An 18,093-nucleotide genomic window follows, 5' to 3' on the forward strand; every position below is an offset into this window, starting at 1 on the left:
GTTAGCAGCACGCAGCACTGTCTGCCACTACTGCAGGGGACAAGAACAGCTGGAATCAAACAAACCGCTACGTTAACTCACTCTTTGTGTTAAAAAAAATAAATACATGAACTGGCTCAAGAATACCTCGTTAACCCTTTCACTGCCGCACTACCAAAACTGTTAACCCTTTCACGGCGACAATAATAGTACACAGAAGGTTAACCCTTTCACTGCCACACGACAGCCGGTTAACCCTTTTCACTGCCACACGACAGAAGGTTAACCCGTTCACTGCCCAACAACAACAGCCGGTTAACCCTTTCACTGCCACACGACAGAAGGTTAACCCTTTCACTGCCACACGACAGCCGGTTAACCCTTTCACTGCCACACGACAGAAGGTTAACCCTTTCACTGCCACATCACAGAAGGTTAACCCTTTCACTGCCCAACAACAACAGCCGGTTAACCCATTCACTGCCACACGACAGAAGGTTAACCCTTTACTATCACACAACCTTCTGTCGTGTGGCAGCGAAAGGGTTTTAATAAGTTCATACGAGCAGACTTGAAAACATTAGGTTAGTATGTTGTTAGAAGTTTACTTTCGAGACTAATAAGTCTGTCCATGCCAAACTTCTTGTCCTCTGCAACATAAGTTAGTAACCAACACAACTACCCAACCTCCTCCAATGTACAGTTTCTACGTCAAATGTATATCTTTTTTAGACTATTTTTGTATCACAAACAGTACTGTATTTGTAAATCTGGTATGTCATAAGTGTATAGATGTAGCAGTACTGTCTATATGTATGTCATTATGTTATGATGAATTGAAAATGGGGGACCCTGATGTACACAAGACGAAAGTATTTCTCTGGTCTGCATCCCCTTAACAATTGTGTGTATTGAGCTGTACTGTACTCATTCTGCAATCTGTTAATAAGGTTTTCAATCAATCAAACGCTCACTAGGTAGTTAGCATGCTACATGCTACGTCCATTCATATCCGTGTTAAGGTGCGCTAAGTACAGCTAGAGAGTGTCTGACTGGAAACCTTACATAGGTAACGTTAGCTTCTTCTGTTGACTTGTGAAAAAACAAACAACTCTTTAGCGTGATAACACAATTGTGTCTCTCATTAGTGTTGTTACTAAATATAACCCAGAAGAACACAGACAGACAGACAGAAACCATGGATCAAAAACCAACCTGAACGACGGTGAGAACTCGGGCTCTTCCTCCAGTAATACTATCGCTGGGGGAATTAAAACAGCGTCGTCTCACTGTTCTCCTCCAGAGTCTTTCATTGAGACACACACACGGCTATCGATTTATTTAGCGATAGCCGTGTGATATTATTGTTAAAGAATAATAATAACGTTAAACTAGTGTCCACCTTCGGTCGTGACAGAGCTGCCTAGCAGCAATAGGACACTGACTCTACTGGTAGAGAAACTCTGAGTGACGCGGCGCTCTGACGTGTTTATACGCGCTGCGGTGCGCGCGCACACAGAGCCGGGGACAAACTGTACTTCATCATCATGCAGCATAATCATAAACAAGCCCAATTTTTATTTGATCAACTGCCTCAAATCCTGCATCATGCGTGTCAATTTCACTATGAATTGAAAATGGGGGACCCTGATGTAAACAAGACGAAAGTCTTTCTCTGGTCTGCATCCCCTTAAAAATTGTGTGTATTGAGCCGTACTGTATTGTACCCATTCTGCAATCTGTTAAATAAAGTTTTCATTCATTCATTCATTCATTCATTCATTCATTCATTCATTCATTCATTCCAACGAATGTCTCGAGAACTATTAGGAGTGTCTGAGTCTGACCACTAAGACTTAAGTGTGGTCACCAAAACCTGCACCACCCCACCCCACCTATAACTTCCTCCAATGTACAGTTTATTCCCCCTCAAATGTATATATACTCTCTTTTTTAGACCCTTTTTGTATCACAAAATGGTATGTCATAAATGTATAGATGTAGCAGTACTGTCTATCTGTATGTTATATTATGTTATGATGAATTGAAAATGGGGGACCCTGATGTAAACAAGACGAAAGTCTTTCTCTGGTCTGCATCCCCTTAACAATTGTGTGTATTGAGCTGTACTGTATTGTACCCATTCTGCAATCTGTTAATACAATGTTCAATCAATCAATCAGAACTGGGACTAAACACGTTTCGCAATTATGCCACAACAATGTGGAACGCCCTACCCAAAGCTGTAAAGGAATGTGAATCACTACCCACCTTCAAAAACACTCTCAAAGAACACCTACGGGAGACTGCAATTCAAAACTGGCCCCTACAAATGTCCTAACCCAGTTGTAAAATAAAGACCAAGCATGGCTTTGTCAGTATTCCAATGTACCCAACCCCCCCCCACCTCCAATGTACAGCCCCACCCAACCCCACCCCACCTACCCAACCTCCTCCAATGAACAGTTTCTATGTCAATTGTAGGTCAGTATTCCAATGTACAGTGTCCCCCCCCCCCTCCAATGTACAGCCCCACCCCACCTACCCAACCTCCCCCAATGCACAGTTTCTATGTCAAATGTATATACACTCTTTTTCTGGATTTTTTTTTAGTATCACAAACAGTACTGTATTTGAAAATCTGGTATGTCATAAATGTATAGATGTAGCAGTACTGTCTATCTGTATGTCGTGTGTGTCATATGATGAATTGAAAATGGAGGACCCTGATGGAAACAAGACGAAAGTCTTTCTCAGGTCTGCATCCTCTTAACAATTGTATGTATTGAGCTGTACTGTACTGTACCCATTCTGCAATCTGTTAATAAACTTTTCAATCAATCAATTCAATCAATCAACTACAACGTACGTTTCGCAATTATGCCACATCAATGTGGAACGCCCTACCCAAAGCTGTAAAGGAATGTGAATCCCTACCCACATTCAAAACCGCTCTTAAAGAGCACCTACGGGAGGCTGCAATTCGAAACTGGCCACCGTAAATGCCCAAAACCCCCACCACCTCCTAATAGACAGTCTCCTCCCCACTGCATGTATATATTCCCTCCCCGCCGTATGTATATTTCTCTCCCTCCCACCCACCCCCTCCTAATGTACAGTCCCCTCCCCATCATATGTATATACTCTGTCAGGATCTAGGGGTAACAGTACTGTATATTTGAATACCGTTTATGTCACAAATGTATCAGTACTAAATACCTATATGTCCCTATGCCATAAATGTCATGTATGTATGTCATAAATGTCTATATGAATTGAAAATGGGGGACCCTGATGTAAACAAGACAAACGTCTTTCTCAGGTCTGCATCCCCTTAACAATTGTGTGTATTGAGCTGTACTGTATTGTACCCATTCTGCAATCTGTTAAATAAAGTTTTCATTCATTCATTCATTCATTCATTCATTCATTCATGACGTATCATGCCAGTTAGTTAGGGCACCTATACTATTACTTCCGCCCTTACATAGTATATATTTCAGATTCAAATTTTGTATTGCCTATATTTATTGTAACGTATTATATAACCGATAGGGCATACAGACCCTCATCTGCAATGTTTTGCTTTGTTTACACAGTTTATTTATTTTTTATTTTGCAGTTTATATTCAGAGTTAATTATATTGCCTATTATTGTATGTTACTAATTTACCCTGCTCGTACCTGTACCTCCCCTCCCCCCATGCTGCTATGACGTCCGAATTTCCGCCAAGAGGATCAATAAAGGAATATCTTATCTAGGTGTAGCAGGGTGGATTATCCCTGCTTTATGGGAGTGGTTGTACACAGCCACCTGGTAGCGAGAATGCAGCAGAGCTGAGTCCAGCTGGATCCCCGACTGTAAGGAATGTTGAAGTGGAGGTCGAGCAGCAGGAGTGGATGGGGCCTAGGATTCACTGACCTAGGGATGGTACTCTGGTCCTTCTTGCTTCCAGGGCGATCAGCAGTAGCTCCCCACACACCCACACTTCCCCCAATACTTCCTGAGCCCTCCCACACCTGATGGCAGTAAGATGGATGATATATTCGCTCCCCAAAGCATGCAGTACTCTTCCTTAATGATGAGTGGAGACCTTTCACAACAAACTATAGGCAGGGGGTGGGGAAAGGGTTAAACAATAATGAGCATTACCCGGAGAGAAAAGGGTTGTTTTTAATTAACAATTTACTGTGGAACAAGTATTAACTACAAGGCAAAGAAGCATTTTCTGAGTGTTGCTGCCATCAGCCCATTGTTGTTCCAGGAAACCATCTCATGTGTAGTGCACCTAGCTGTCTAAAATCCATGTAGCAGGTGTAACAAATATGGGTCTTGTTTTTCAAAGTTTGACAATTAATGATGTGGGTAATTACTGTATTTCACAAATAAAAAGGTGGGGGGAATGTGATGAGGTGTGTTTGCCCTTCACTACCAACGATTCAAAAGGTTTACCCTCCACAACATCACTGTTGACAATGATTCAAAAGGTTTGCTCTCCACAACATCACCGCTGACAATGATTCAAAAGGTTTGCTCTCCACGACATCACTGTTGACAACGATTCAAAAGGTTTGCCCTCCACTATATCACTGTTGACAATGATTCAAAAGGTTTGATTGATTGATTGAAAACTTTATTAACAGATTGCAGAAAGGGTACAATACAGTACGGCTCAATACACACAATTGTTAAGGGGATGCAGACCAGAGAAAGACTTTCGTCTTGTTTACATCAGGCTATGTTTGTAAAGAATATGTTTAGGTATTTGGCCACATCCAGCTTCTCTGTGATGAGTGTTTTCTGTCTTTATGTTTATGTTTGTAAATCTGGTTTTTATTTTTTTGCTGCAGCCTAGTCGGTTGTTGAGTAATTTCCAAAGTTCACAGGGTTTGTTTTTGTTTTCCTCAGTTTTGTCATTGATGAAATTTCTTTATTGCAGATTTGATCATGGTGTTTACATCGTTTCTTAGTCTGTTTCTTTGTATTTTGAGTTCAACCACGTGGGCTTGGAGTTCACTGTTTGAGCTTTTGGCAAGCTTTGTCTGACTTTTATGAAGTTCATGACGTTTATGAAGTTTGCCCTTCACTACATCAGCGCTGCCAACGATTCAAAAGGTATGCCGTGGTTTTCTTCATGGCCGGCTCAGTGTGTAGCCTTCTTTTTAAATAATGAATTTCTGCTGTCTTCAGTTTCGTCACCAAGGCTACCCCGATGGTTTCCATCATAAAATATTTATTGTTGACCTATCGGCACTTCGGGATAAAGATGTCTTAAAATATGTGCATTGTGCAGTATGCATGCATGCACGCACACACACCCACACACAGAGCACACTTTCTCAATGCCTGGACAGCCCTACTGTAGATAAGAGTGTGTAATGATGGTCGGTATATTGCAGAGCAGAGGAGTGAACCATAACCTCAACACAGGTGCACTTACTCCCACTTAGATACAAATTTGACTGAACAGAACTGAAATATATTTCAGCACCTTTTCCACCTCTGCAAACCACCTCCACCATGGAGGAGATGAGCCCCATGTCTGAACTCGTGGAGGAGGAATGTAATCTCTCTCTCTGTGTGTGCCATTTGTTTGGCTTCACTTCTCACTTCTTTGATGGGCTTCTTCTTCTATAGGTAATCTCTGAATCAAACGCCCAGAGAAGCAGAGTAGCCGTTATCAGTGATGTGCATTATCTTATATAACCCTTTGAGTTTCACTTCCTGCGGGATACTGCAACCAGGGCAAGACATACACTTTGTCTGGGGGCTTATACCTCCCACTACCACACTGTAAAATACTGTGACGAACCTGGTAGTGTTCAGGCTCGCCACGGTTCAAATACAAACAAATTCGAATGTCCACACAAGAGCAATATCAATCAATACAAGTATTTATTGAATTCAGGGCAGAATCCAGAGGGGAAAAGCAAAAGAATGGTCGTGATTCAGTCCGAGGTCAAAAACACAAAACAGGCTCGCAGACAGAAAAAGGGATTGTTCTCAATTCAGGGTAGTCGGCCAGTCCAGGGTCCAGTACACAAAGAACACCTACTCGCCTTCTCCTCACCTTTCACTACCTCTCACCGTCACAACTCTGAACAAACAATCTCTCTCTCAATACAACAACTCCAACCTCACCTCCGCTCAACTTACTCCTGACTAACCAAGTGGCTTTGTAGTGTGTGTGTCTGGGGTGTGTGTACGTGAGATGTGTGTGAACTAATGCAGCGCAGGTGTATTCTATCAGTACTAATCAGCTAGTGTGTGTGTCGGGAGTGCGTGCACGTGAGGCGTGATTACGAAACCTAGCCGCATTTCTCGGAGACGCTCTCTGATTGGCCGACGCCTGTTTCTACACTGGTTAAGCTTAGGCACTCTTCGAAGTTGGTTAAGGTTAGAGTTTGTCTTAGAGCGTGACGGCAAGTTCTTTCGACGGTTAAGCTTAGGCACTCTTTCGAAGTTGGTTAAGGTTAGAGTTTGTCTTAGAGCATGGCGATAGAACGCCAGGTAGTTTGCAGGCTGTTTGACGTGGAAATGGGCAAAGACACAGCTCGTCGCGCATTGGGCAAACGCGTCAGTGGCCAATCAGAGAGCGTCAGTCAATGCCAATCAGAGAGCGTCTCCGAGAAATGCGGCTAGGTTTCGTAATCACGCGCACGTGAGATGTGTGTGAACTAATGATACACAGGTGTATTCTATCAGTACTAATCAGCTACCTAATTGACTCTACTCCTCCTGTGGCAGAAGTATCTCCCATCCATTGTGGGGCGGCTTTGGCTCAGGGGTAGAGCGGGTCGTCCAATGATCGAAGGGTTGGTGGTTCGAATCCCACTCAAGCCCATGTCCATCCCATCGCCGTTGTGTCCTTGGGCAAGACACTTAACCTACTTGCCTCGTATGCATGTGAATGAATGTTGGTGGTGGTCGGAGATTATTCGTCGTGATTATTCGCCACGCTTCCGTGAGTCTGCCTCAGGGCAGCTCTGGCTGCAATTGTAGCTTACCACCACCGGTATGACTGTGTATGAACGAATAATGGACTCTGTGAAGCGCTCTGGGTGTCATGAAGAGCGCTATATAAATCCAAGTCATTATTATTATTATTATTATTATTATTATTATTATTATTATTATTATTATTATTATTATTATTATTATTATTATTATTATTATTATTATTATTATTATTATTATTATTATTATTATTATCATCCCTCACATATCCATGGGAGGGGGGAGGAGATCTGTCACAATACATACATGCAAGGTACATACTCCTGCCATTGCCCTTGACCAAGACACTGGCATTAGAGCATAGAGCTGGAGTTGGTCCCGGGCACCAGACTATGGACGGCCACTGCTCCTATAGGATGGGTTCAATGCAGAGGACACATTCCTGGTACATGAAAGAGAAAACAAATCTTGGCAAATAAAGAGATTCTTATTCTAATTTAGTAAGTAGTATGTAACCCACCTGAACCAAGTTCACTACCACACTACCAAAGGGTTAACCCTTTCACTGCAACAATACAGAAGGTTAACCCTTTCACTGCCACACGGCAGACGGTTAACCTTTCACTACCACACTACAGACGTTTAACCTTCTGTAGTGTGGTAGTGAAAGGTTAACCTTCTGTAGTGTGGTAGTGAAACGGATAACAACATTTTGCTTAGTGAAATTGTGATGACCTGCTTTTTAAATGTTTATGATTAAAATGTACAGATTAAAGTTAGGAGAATCTGATTGGGATCATCCCTATGTTCCCCGGGTCCTATGTTCCCCGGGTTCTATGTTCCCCGCTTTGATTGATTCATAGATTGAATTTTTTTTATTTTTTTTATTTTTTTAATCTTTTCCCGCTCCTTTTTCCTCCGATTTTCTCCCATCCCAATGTTAGTCGTTATGCCAATTCCCAATCCCCTTCCTGGTCGCTGCGCACTTACCCCCCACAGTCGGTCTGGGAGAGTGGAGGCTATCACGTGCTTCCTCCGACACACGTCCAGCCAATCAACCGCTTCTTTTCACCTGGCAGCACGGACTCTCACTGAGAGGGTGTAACGTGTGGAAGGATCACACTACCCCCCTTAGATCCTATCCGCGCTGAGCAGGCGCCCCGACCGAACTGTAGGAGTCGCTGTTTACAACGACCCGGACCCACCCCGCCAGCTTTCCCACCCTCTAATACTGCCAATTGTATTAGTGTGAACGGCCAGCCAAGCTGGTGACAACGCCGGAGCTGTGAGCTGGATTCGAACAGGCGAATCCAGCGTCTCCGGTGTTGGTGACGAACGCAATCTCCGCTACGCCACCTGACCGCGATTGAGCATTTTATTAATTTTTATTATTTTATTAATTATTAATGTCCGCCTTGTTTCGAACGGTTAAGCTTAGGCCCTCTTTCGAACTGGTTAAGGTTAGAGTTTGGAATCAGGGCTGGTGGTCTAAAATTTTCAATCAATCAATCAATCAAAGCGGGGAACATAGAACCCGGGGAACATAGACATGCTCTCATCTGATTGATGCAGATTACGTACAAATGGGGTATCTGAGTGCATTTACATTTTGTCATTTAGCTGACGCTTTTATCCAAAGCGCCTTACAAGTTCTGTACGACAAGTAAACAGGAAGGGTGCAACTCTTTCAGCTGAGTAACAATGACCATCAAACAGTGCTGAAACTTGGGTGTTGCAGTATTGAGTGCATAGATATAAGACATATTAGTATAGTAGGAGGAGTGCATGGTAGTATAGGACAGTAAGAAGGTTAGTGTTTTATTGTTGTTGTTTTTTTTCATTTCAGATATTGATTGAAGAAGTGTGTTTTTAGTTGACAGCGAAAGATTGGTCAGGATTCGGCTGTCCTAACTGTGGTGGGAAGTTCATTCCACCATTGTGGAGCAAGGACCGAGAATAGGTGGCTTCTCTCTCTGCACTCATGACTGTACTGCTTCCTATGATAACAATCTGATAGTAAAGTATGCTGATGATACCACGGTCATTGGGCGTATAAACTCAAACGACAAGTCATTTTATAGATCAGAGGTACAGAACCTAGTTAGGTGGAGTGAGACCAATAACCTCACCCTGAATGCTTCCAAAACGAAGGAGCTAGTCATCGATTTTAGACATAGCAAGGTATCCCATCTCCCAGTACCATAAATGGCTCAGAGGTGGAGATGGTGAGCAGTTTTAAATTTCTCAGGGTCACTATTTCAAATTACCTGAGCTGGCACTCCAATACCAGAACCATTGTTAAAAAGTCCCAGCAACGTCTTTTCTTTCTCAGGAAACTGAAAGAGTTCACAAATAACAGGGTGATTCTACACAACTTCTATCGCTGTGTGATCGAGAGCGTCCTTACTTCCTCCTGTACAATATGGTTTGGTAACATCACAGACCAGGAGAAGAAATCTCTGAATAGAATTGTGCGTCTTGCACGCAAGACAATCGGGTCTAGCCTGCCAGCTCTAGAAGAGATCTATGGTGCCAGGCTGCTTTCCCGTGCCTCTGGCATTATCAACGACCCCTCTGGTCACCCAGCCGCAGGCCTCTTTGTCCCCCTCCCCTCGGGCAGACGTTACCGCTCTATCACATGCTCTACCTCTCGGTTTACAAAGAGCTTTTTCCCCAGTGCTGTGCGGAGCCTGAATGACTCCAAAGGCTAGTTTTGTATTTTATCCTATTTTGTTTCTGTGTTTTTATTAGTTTTATTAGTCAGGTTTGTGGAAGCGCTGTTTTAACTATGATATGCACTTTTAGGGCATGTTCGATATAAATTTTAGCATTTGTCCTTTTTATACTGTCTGTGTTTTTTACATATTTTTCCTGTACTGTTTACACAGTGTTTGCTCATGTACCCGTATTCCAATGTGGATTCGTCCATACATGGCAATACAAATCTTTGACTTTGACTTGACCCTCCCGGAGCTCGGAGAGGAGTGGGTCTGAGGCGGCCAGAGGATGTAGAGCGGAGGGGTCTTAAGGGTGTGTAGTTAGTTAGAGACCATTGACCGGAGGTAGGCGGGAGCCCTTCCCTTCGCCGCGCGATATGCCAGGTCGAGGACGTTGAAGCAGATTCGTGCGGTGATGGGGAGCCAGTGCAGGTCCCTGAGAAGTGGGGTAACATGGGCTGATTTTGGTAGGTTGGAGATCAAACGGGCAGCTGCGTTCTGTATGAGTTGAAGAGGCTTGGTGGCGGTTAACCTTGTTCCTAGTTTTATCTCCTCCGTGAGATAAAGCCTGGTAAATAACTACTGCCGAAAGTGTATGGGGTAGAATTTCCGGTGTATGTACTTCCCCTGGAAGCTGCCTCCGAATGGACCAAACTTTTCCCGAATCCTGTCGGCAAACAAGCTAGAACGTCCCGGTCATGTAGTAAATTCTTCAGGCTTAGCCGCTGCAGTGGCTTAAACAAGGAAATATTGTGCACAGTGCACTTCAAACGTTTCTATACATTTTCTGTCGAAACAGGAAAGCCTGTAGCCTGTACTTCCTGTACTTCCGTTTACACACTTTAGGAGGCATATCTTTACCAGCCTAGGTGGCGGTGGTCGTCGAGGTGAAACATGACAGTTGATTGGACAAGGAGTTGAGTGGCTTCTTTTGTCAGGAAGGGGCAGATCCTTCTGACATTGCTCAGGAGGAATCTGCAGGTCTTGGTCGTTGCGGCGATGTGAGGAGAGAAGTTCAGCCGATCATCAAGGACTACACCAAGGTAGATGGTTGGTCGTCATCCAGGTGGAGATGTCGGACAGACAGGCCGAGATCCGCTCAGAGACATCTGAGTGCATGAAACAAAAACATATTTTGAAAAGATATACAGTATAAAATCTTATTTTTTTTGTATATTGGTGATTGTTGGCATCACTGTGGTCACTTAGTTTACCCACATTTTATTTCCGCCTCTACCTCACTAGTAGTACAAGGTAGTAGCCACTGTGCTACTACACAAACTACACAAGTACAAGCTAACAGTCAAATGCATTAACAATATACAGTGTTATATCTGATGCATGTACAGTATTAGTATGCATAAGAGTAGGTATGGGATATATAGAGATAGATATAGTATATACAGTGTGTATATAAGCATGGATATGTAGGAATATAAACAGGAATATAGGCAGATATAGATAAATATATATATGGTATATAGAGTATTATTGTACATGGCTATCATACAGTGTTATGTGGGTAGACTATAGGTTGAGGTAGGTAGTTAGGATTACAGTGTAGGGCAGTTGTAGGCAGTGAAGGCACTAGAGAGGTATAAAGTGAGTAGAGGCAACCTCACCCTTTCACTGCCATTACAGCACTAGTCAACATGTCCATGCTTGTCCCCTTGAAGTGTTCTAAATTCTGTTAACCCTTTCACTGCCGCACTACCAAAACGGTTAACCCTTTCCCTGCGACAATTCCCATAAGGTTAACCCTTTCACTGCCACACAACAGCCGGTTAACCCTTTACTATCGCCGTCGGTTGTGTGATAGTAAAGGGTTAACCTTCTGTCGTGTGGCAGTGAAAGGGTTAATAAGCGATATCCATGCTTCCCGACTGACTTGATTTGATTTGAAATCTTTATTTCGAACATGTAAATAAATCAAAATAAAACAAAAACAAATCATTAATAAAAAAAAGTTATACTCAATTTACGTGTTCGAAAAAGAGTAGGAAGAAGTATACACTCATTTAATCCTACCCCTTTTCCACTACTCAACATGAATGTAATCCTTACAAAACAATATATATATATATATATATATATATATATATATATACAAATATATTTAAAAACGTAAAAAAAATATATTATGCAAAACATGAATAAAATAAAATAAAAATGTAAACAACCGCGAATGTCAAATCCCTTCCTCATCCCTGTACCTCATGAAAATAATTTCTTTATAACTCTGTTCTCACTGTGTGTCCTATATGCTTACGGTAAGGTTGGGTGGTCCTGTGACTCCCTTTGGCATCTGTTTCTGTATGAAGCCATTATTGACGATCTCTCACCCTACATCATCTCATTAATGGATTGGAGCTCTGGACCTTATCACACTCACTCTGGTGATTGGCTTTTACACTGAAGGTAGTTTGTACTGAATCATGAAAATCTGCTTTTAGCTTCTGTGTCCCAGAAACATTGAATGTTTTGCAATGCACTTTAAAAAACTCAATTCATTAGTATCTAATGGTCCGTTTAAATCATTAATAGTAAACCACTTCACCGCCGTCTGCAGTTGTTTTTAATGATTCTAAATGTGTCATTGATTGACTTTCTGTCTCTATATTGTTTTCCTTCTTTGTGTTTATTATTACATTTTGTATTCCTCAACGTCATTGTAAATGAGAGCTTGCTCTTGACGATCCTTCAAGATTAATTTGATAGATAGAGCTTCTATCTCAAAAACCTCTGGGGGGCAAGTGTATTTTGGATAGGCCGAAAGGACTCATGTTTGCCACAAATGAGACGAGGCTTCTTAAAACGGCGGACTATCCCTTTAATGCCCGGTGTGCAGTATATAGGGACACCTGTGGTGACCGGTCTGCCCACATCGCCTCACTCTGCTGACCGTGCCAGTGTTATTTTCACTGGTTAATTAAAAACCCAGGCTGGAATGGTGTGTCTGAACCTTCGCTACCACGACAGACAGTGAAGGAAGAGCTAGACACCTTTTAACATCTGTTTTGTAACGCATAGCGAAAAGGGCCTGTGCCTTTAGCGAAGAGTCAACTGGATCTGAAAGTTGCAGACGTTATTTTCCATCAGCAAGTCCAACCCTTCAATAGGGATCCAAAAGCCCAGTGGGTGATTGGCGGCTGGAGGAGCCTACCACCTGTCACTGCTGTTGCAGTTGACCAGGAGGAGTCTGCTTGTGTCAAATATACATGTAGAAGTAGTATTCCTATGTTAACCCTTTCACTACCACACTACCCTCCGGGAGGAGAATGAGGAGCCTCCGAGCCAGGACCAGCAGTCAGTCAGACAGCTTCATACACCAGGCTGTCAGGAAGCTGAACTCTCTCCCAGCTCTCCCCCCTCTCTTACCCTGCCACCACAGAACCTGGACTAAGAACACGTACCCCCCCCCCCCCCCCCACTGACACACACACACACACACACACATACACACACCCAGCCCCCCCCCCCCTCTCTTACCTGCCCCCACAGAATCTGGACTAAACCCCCCCCCCCACTGACACACACACACACACAGACACAGACACATACTGCCACTTTACAAACTCACTGCCACTTTACTTACTGCCATTATTTAGTTTTATTTATTTAATTTACATCATATTAGTTTACTGCCATATCCATCATCTCACTGCCACTTTACTGCCATTATTGCATTATTGTATTTTACTGCCATTATTTATTATTCATACTTACTATGTACCACTGCTGCTAGAAGTTTTGCACTAAGTTCTCGTTTACCTCTACATTTCACTCATACATTAACTTTTTTAGCTACCGTCTACACATTGTATATGGTCCTGTATACTGTCCATATGTTACTTTATGTTTGAGAGTTACAACCTCCCTTCTCTTTACTGTACCTTTCTAGAATCACTCTATGTATTAATGAGTTACAACCTCCCTTCTCTTTACTGTACCTTTCTAGAATCACTCTTTTGTATTAATGAGTTACAACCTCCCTCCTCTTTACTGTACCTTTCTAGAATCACTCTATGTATTAATGAGAGTTACAACCTCCCTCCTCTAGAATCACTCTATGTATTAATGAGTTACAACCCCCCTCCTCTTTACTGTACCTTTCTAGAATCACTCTATGTATTAATGAGAGTTACAACCTCCCTCCTCTAGAATCACTCTATGTATTAATGAGTTACAACCTCCCTCCTCTTTACTGTACCTTTCTAGAATCACTCTATGTATTAATGAGAGTTACAACCTCCCTCCTCTAGAATCACTCTATGTATTAATGAGTTACAACCTCCCGTCCTCTTTACTGTACCTTTCTAGAATCACTCTATGTATTAATGAGTTACAACCTCCCTCCTCTTTACTGTACCTTTCTAGAATAGCTCTTTTGTTATTCTTTTTGACCTGTATGATGTTTTTGCACTGTTTAATTTCATCATCCAATCCATGATTCCAGAGAGTTACCCACACTGACAGAGATACACATGCTTATCTGACCTCCTCCACCCCTCCACCCCCACTGGAGCTGCTCCACCCCCCCTGGAAGCTGCTATCCTCATCAGACACGGATGTGGTCTCCATCCCCCACACCCACTTATAAACTTTTGGGGACAGAGCCCTTAGCGTGCCCCCCCCCCCCCCCCCCCCTGGAACTATCTCTTCTGGCCTCTAGTCATCTCCTTGTCCTTTATTGTTATTATTATTTATTCTGCTTATGTTTTATTTATCTTTTTGATGCTTTGTTCATGAAAGACACTGTATAAATCCAAGCTATTATTATTATTATTGCCCTTTTGTCCTCATTTGTGGTGCTGAATTTCCCTCTGGATCAATAAAGTACTTCTATTCTATTCATGTTGGAAGCAACTGTGGTTGCTAAACAACATTTCATATATCAACAAAACATTTATAAACTGTTGTTTGATAACTGGATCTTGTAAACAAGTCGCAGTGTAATAGTAATATCATGCTTTTCCAGTGTTTTACCTACTCTACCACTGCACAGAAATGAGTCATTCTCTTTTGAGAGTGATTGCAGGCAGCCATGTCGGAAGATAGAGAACTACATAAACACCATTCCATTTCCTCCGGGTTTTGGAACAGGGAAGAACAGCAATAATACATTCTACAGTAGTGTGCCAGACATTTCTGACATGTTTGGTTGGGAAATTGCTAGGTGCATTTCAGCAAGATAAAAAAAAACATAGTAGGCTATGTTTGTGACTGTTATTACACCAAGATAAACCTGGGTGTTTTAGTGAGGACTGAGGAGTCAAGGTCAGATACTCGTTGGTTTTCTAGTCTGGCAATGTTGATCAGAATAGGCCTGTTACATTTCAATTCAATCTTTCTTTCTGTATTTTACATAGCAAGATGAGTATGGCTATAAATAAACAGCCAGGCGTTTTGGCTCTGCTGCCGTCTTCATTGTCTGTGGAATATACAGCCTCAAAGCAGTAGAGCCGAAACGTTTAGCTCTTTATTTGAGATGCTTCCAGCTGCAGCCGTTCAGACCAGCGCTTACAAGCCCCGCACATACAAGCACCGCACATAGCAACCCCTCGCTTCCATTGGCTGATTTTGGTGACGTGATTTGGGTCCCACCCAATGGCTGAGGTTCTGCAGACGCCTCTCTGATTGGTTGGGCTCCATTTCTGCAGCCCCCTCTTTGATTGGTTGAGCGAAGCCCCTCTCTGATTGGTTTAGCTCGCCATGCGGTAAAATGCGGATGTAATGTTATCATCTCAAGAAGATACAAATAAATATACTACCAGATTCGCGTTTATAACGTTATTTCGCGTGACTTCGCGGTTTATTCATAACGTTATGCACATTTCACAACACAGCCAGCTGTCAGAAACTGTACATTGTAACGTTATATGTTTATTCACGTAACGTTATTTCGCGTGACGCGTTCAACTTGTTTACACTCCCCACTTACTGAAACTGTACCATGACGCACTCCCCACTTAACCCAGTTAATGCCTTAACTAGACAGTTAACAATATAACATTTAGATTAATTAACCCAGTTAATGCCTTAACTAGACAGTTAACAATATAACATTTAGATTAACACAGTTAATGCCTAACTAGACAGTTAACAATATAACGTTAGGTTATGACTATAACCAAGTTCTGTTAGTTAGGGGCGATGCTTGGCATCGCTACTGCACTATCTCGCGTACGTGCACGCGTACTGAATAAACCACAAATGTACCTCTAATACCAGTATTAGTCTGACCACACCCCTCATCAGCTTACCTTCATAAGCAGGTGTGTGGTCACCTGCTCTCCTCCTTCCCAAGCTTTCACCACAAGGTGAGGACAAGGGCTGCAGCGGCCGTCCGATGCCAAGCATCGCCCCTAACTAACAGAACTTGGTTATAGTCATAACCTAACGTTCTGTATCGTTAGTGGCTTAGCTTGGCATCGCTACTGCACAAGGGAGGCCAAGCGGAGCCACTTGGCTGACAAATACACCCCGCTGACAGCCCCCCAAAACCATCAGAACAGGGAGGGCCGAGCCCCCCCGACCCCCCCTAATGGAGGGTAGCCCCCCTATTAGGGACGTCACGGGAGGGCGACGGACCCGACCGTGCGAAGAGGCACTCAAGCAACTCAACGCACAGGGTGAGCAGACCGTGGCTCGACCCCACGACTACACACACGCACAACCCGCATGCCACCCGGGAACGAACGGAGGAACAACCTCGTTACTGCCCCCAGAATCACGGGGTCAAGGGCAAACCCAACCCCGTGGCAAGGCCGTAGCAGCGGAGCACGAAGGAAGACCCAGACCCACCAAAAGGACTGGACTCCCTAGAATGGGGGCCCGGAGAAGTCCATGATGCCAGCATCAAGACCCCACCAGGTGGGCACGTAGTGCCCCGCCCCCCACATCGCCAGCGTATTCGGACAAAGGCCCCTCAGTTACTGCACCTGGTATTCCCAGGCGGAACCAACCAGGCCAGAACCTGCCCAGCTTCCGAGATCGGACGAGATCGGGCGTGTTCAGGTCGGTATGGCCGTAAGCCGAGCGGGTCCCGTCCCCCCAATAGCACACCGCCTGGCACACTGACCCTGCAGAATAGGCAGTCAGCATGGCCGTAAGCACACAAAAAGGTTAACCAACGGAAGCAGGCAGCGCACCGGGGAAAAACCAGGCAACAGGCTGTTAACCCTAGCCTGGAGACTGCGGACGAGACAGGCGCCAGAGGGGACAGCTGAACACAGCCGCCCCGGCGGAAGGAGCGTAAGCTGGCGGTGTTGCATGACCAAGCCTCCATTTAACAACCCCCACCCAGAGGGGTCGAGGCAGAGAAGGCTGACACGATTGGCAGACGTCATGAACGTGCAGGGGCACCCTCAAACGGTGAACCCGGGAGTTGACACTGCTCCAACACACCAGGGAATCAACCACCTCGGTGTTACCCAATGCGGTGGTTGTTCCTATAACCCCTCAAGAAAAAACTCCAAAACACACCTGCGGGTATACACCGGCTATACCGCAGTACAAGTGTTTCAGTTTCCAAAAAGGGTTAACCCAGGCCTACGGGTCGCAAACATCACTTCGGACCGGGCCTGGCGGTACGGGAAGCACAGGGTCACCAGAGGAGGTCAAAAAACCACCCCCACAGGCCCCTCTTCGCCATGCGTGAGAGAGGAGCGAAAAATAATGGAGAACCAGCCCCTAAGCACACCGTACCTGGTATTCCCCGGCGGTCTCCCAACCAAGTACTAACCAGGACCAACCTGTGTAGCGGCCGAGATCCGACGAGATCGAGCGCGTACAGAATGGCATGGCTGTAAGCCATGACGACAGTGCTGAGTAAAAACATACCCAACCAGGGTCTCCATAGCGCTTAACCCTGTGACACCCAGACCGACCTGGCATTTTTCCCCCTGAAAAAAGCCCAAGTCCCTCAGGGTACCAGAACAGCAGATCTGCATCCCCGGCGGACAACGGGTTCAACTGATCTGGACCAGCGTGACCAGAACCAGTCCCGTGCCCTAACCACGCCGACATGCCTACTCCAGGAGAAGGGCAGATATGCGTGTTGATCTTAACATGAAAAGAAGGCGCCACCCAGACGTTCGGACGAACCGCGCCTGGTGGCCCACCCCAAGGGCGTGAGACCCCACTACATATGTTCAGATCCATCCCGTCATCATCCCCCAGACATGAACGAGAATCCGTCGACAACCCACCCAGGTCATGGGATGTGGTCGCCGGAAGAGGAAAAACCCCCATCTCAGTTGCTTTATAAAAACGCTGTTTCAACCACAAGCAACCAAGGCGTGCCAGTCAATCGCCTGTTTACAGCGAGCTAGCACTATACGTGCGTCGGGACACACCCCCATCAATGAACAGGCTATTTAGACCCGTCATTGAATCCCCAAGGCGCCCAGGGGAACGACAAGAGGGGTGTGACACTCC

The 18,093-nt window shown here is 44.4% G+C and overlaps 1 protein-coding gene across 1 annotated transcript in view; it reads right to left on the reverse strand.

Annotated features, from left to right (window-relative positions):
- Window positions 1-1,365, reverse strand: part of fbxo34 (F-box protein 34) — a 101,248-nt gene extending 99,883 nt beyond the window's left edge. The window contains exon 1 of the mRNA XM_084308526.1: window positions 1,195-1,365. The gene's annotated coding sequence lies outside the window, so the exon portion shown is untranslated. The remainder of the gene's footprint in view (window positions 1-1,194) is intronic.
- Between the last annotated feature and the right edge of the window lie 16,728 nt (window positions 1,366-18,093).

The sequence above is a fragment of the Notolepis coatsorum genome, assembly GCF_963971535.1.
Source record: "Notolepis coatsorum genome assembly, chromosome: 2".
Taxonomy (NCBI): domain Eukaryota; kingdom Metazoa; phylum Chordata; class Actinopteri; order Aulopiformes; family Paralepididae; genus Notolepis; species Notolepis coatsorum.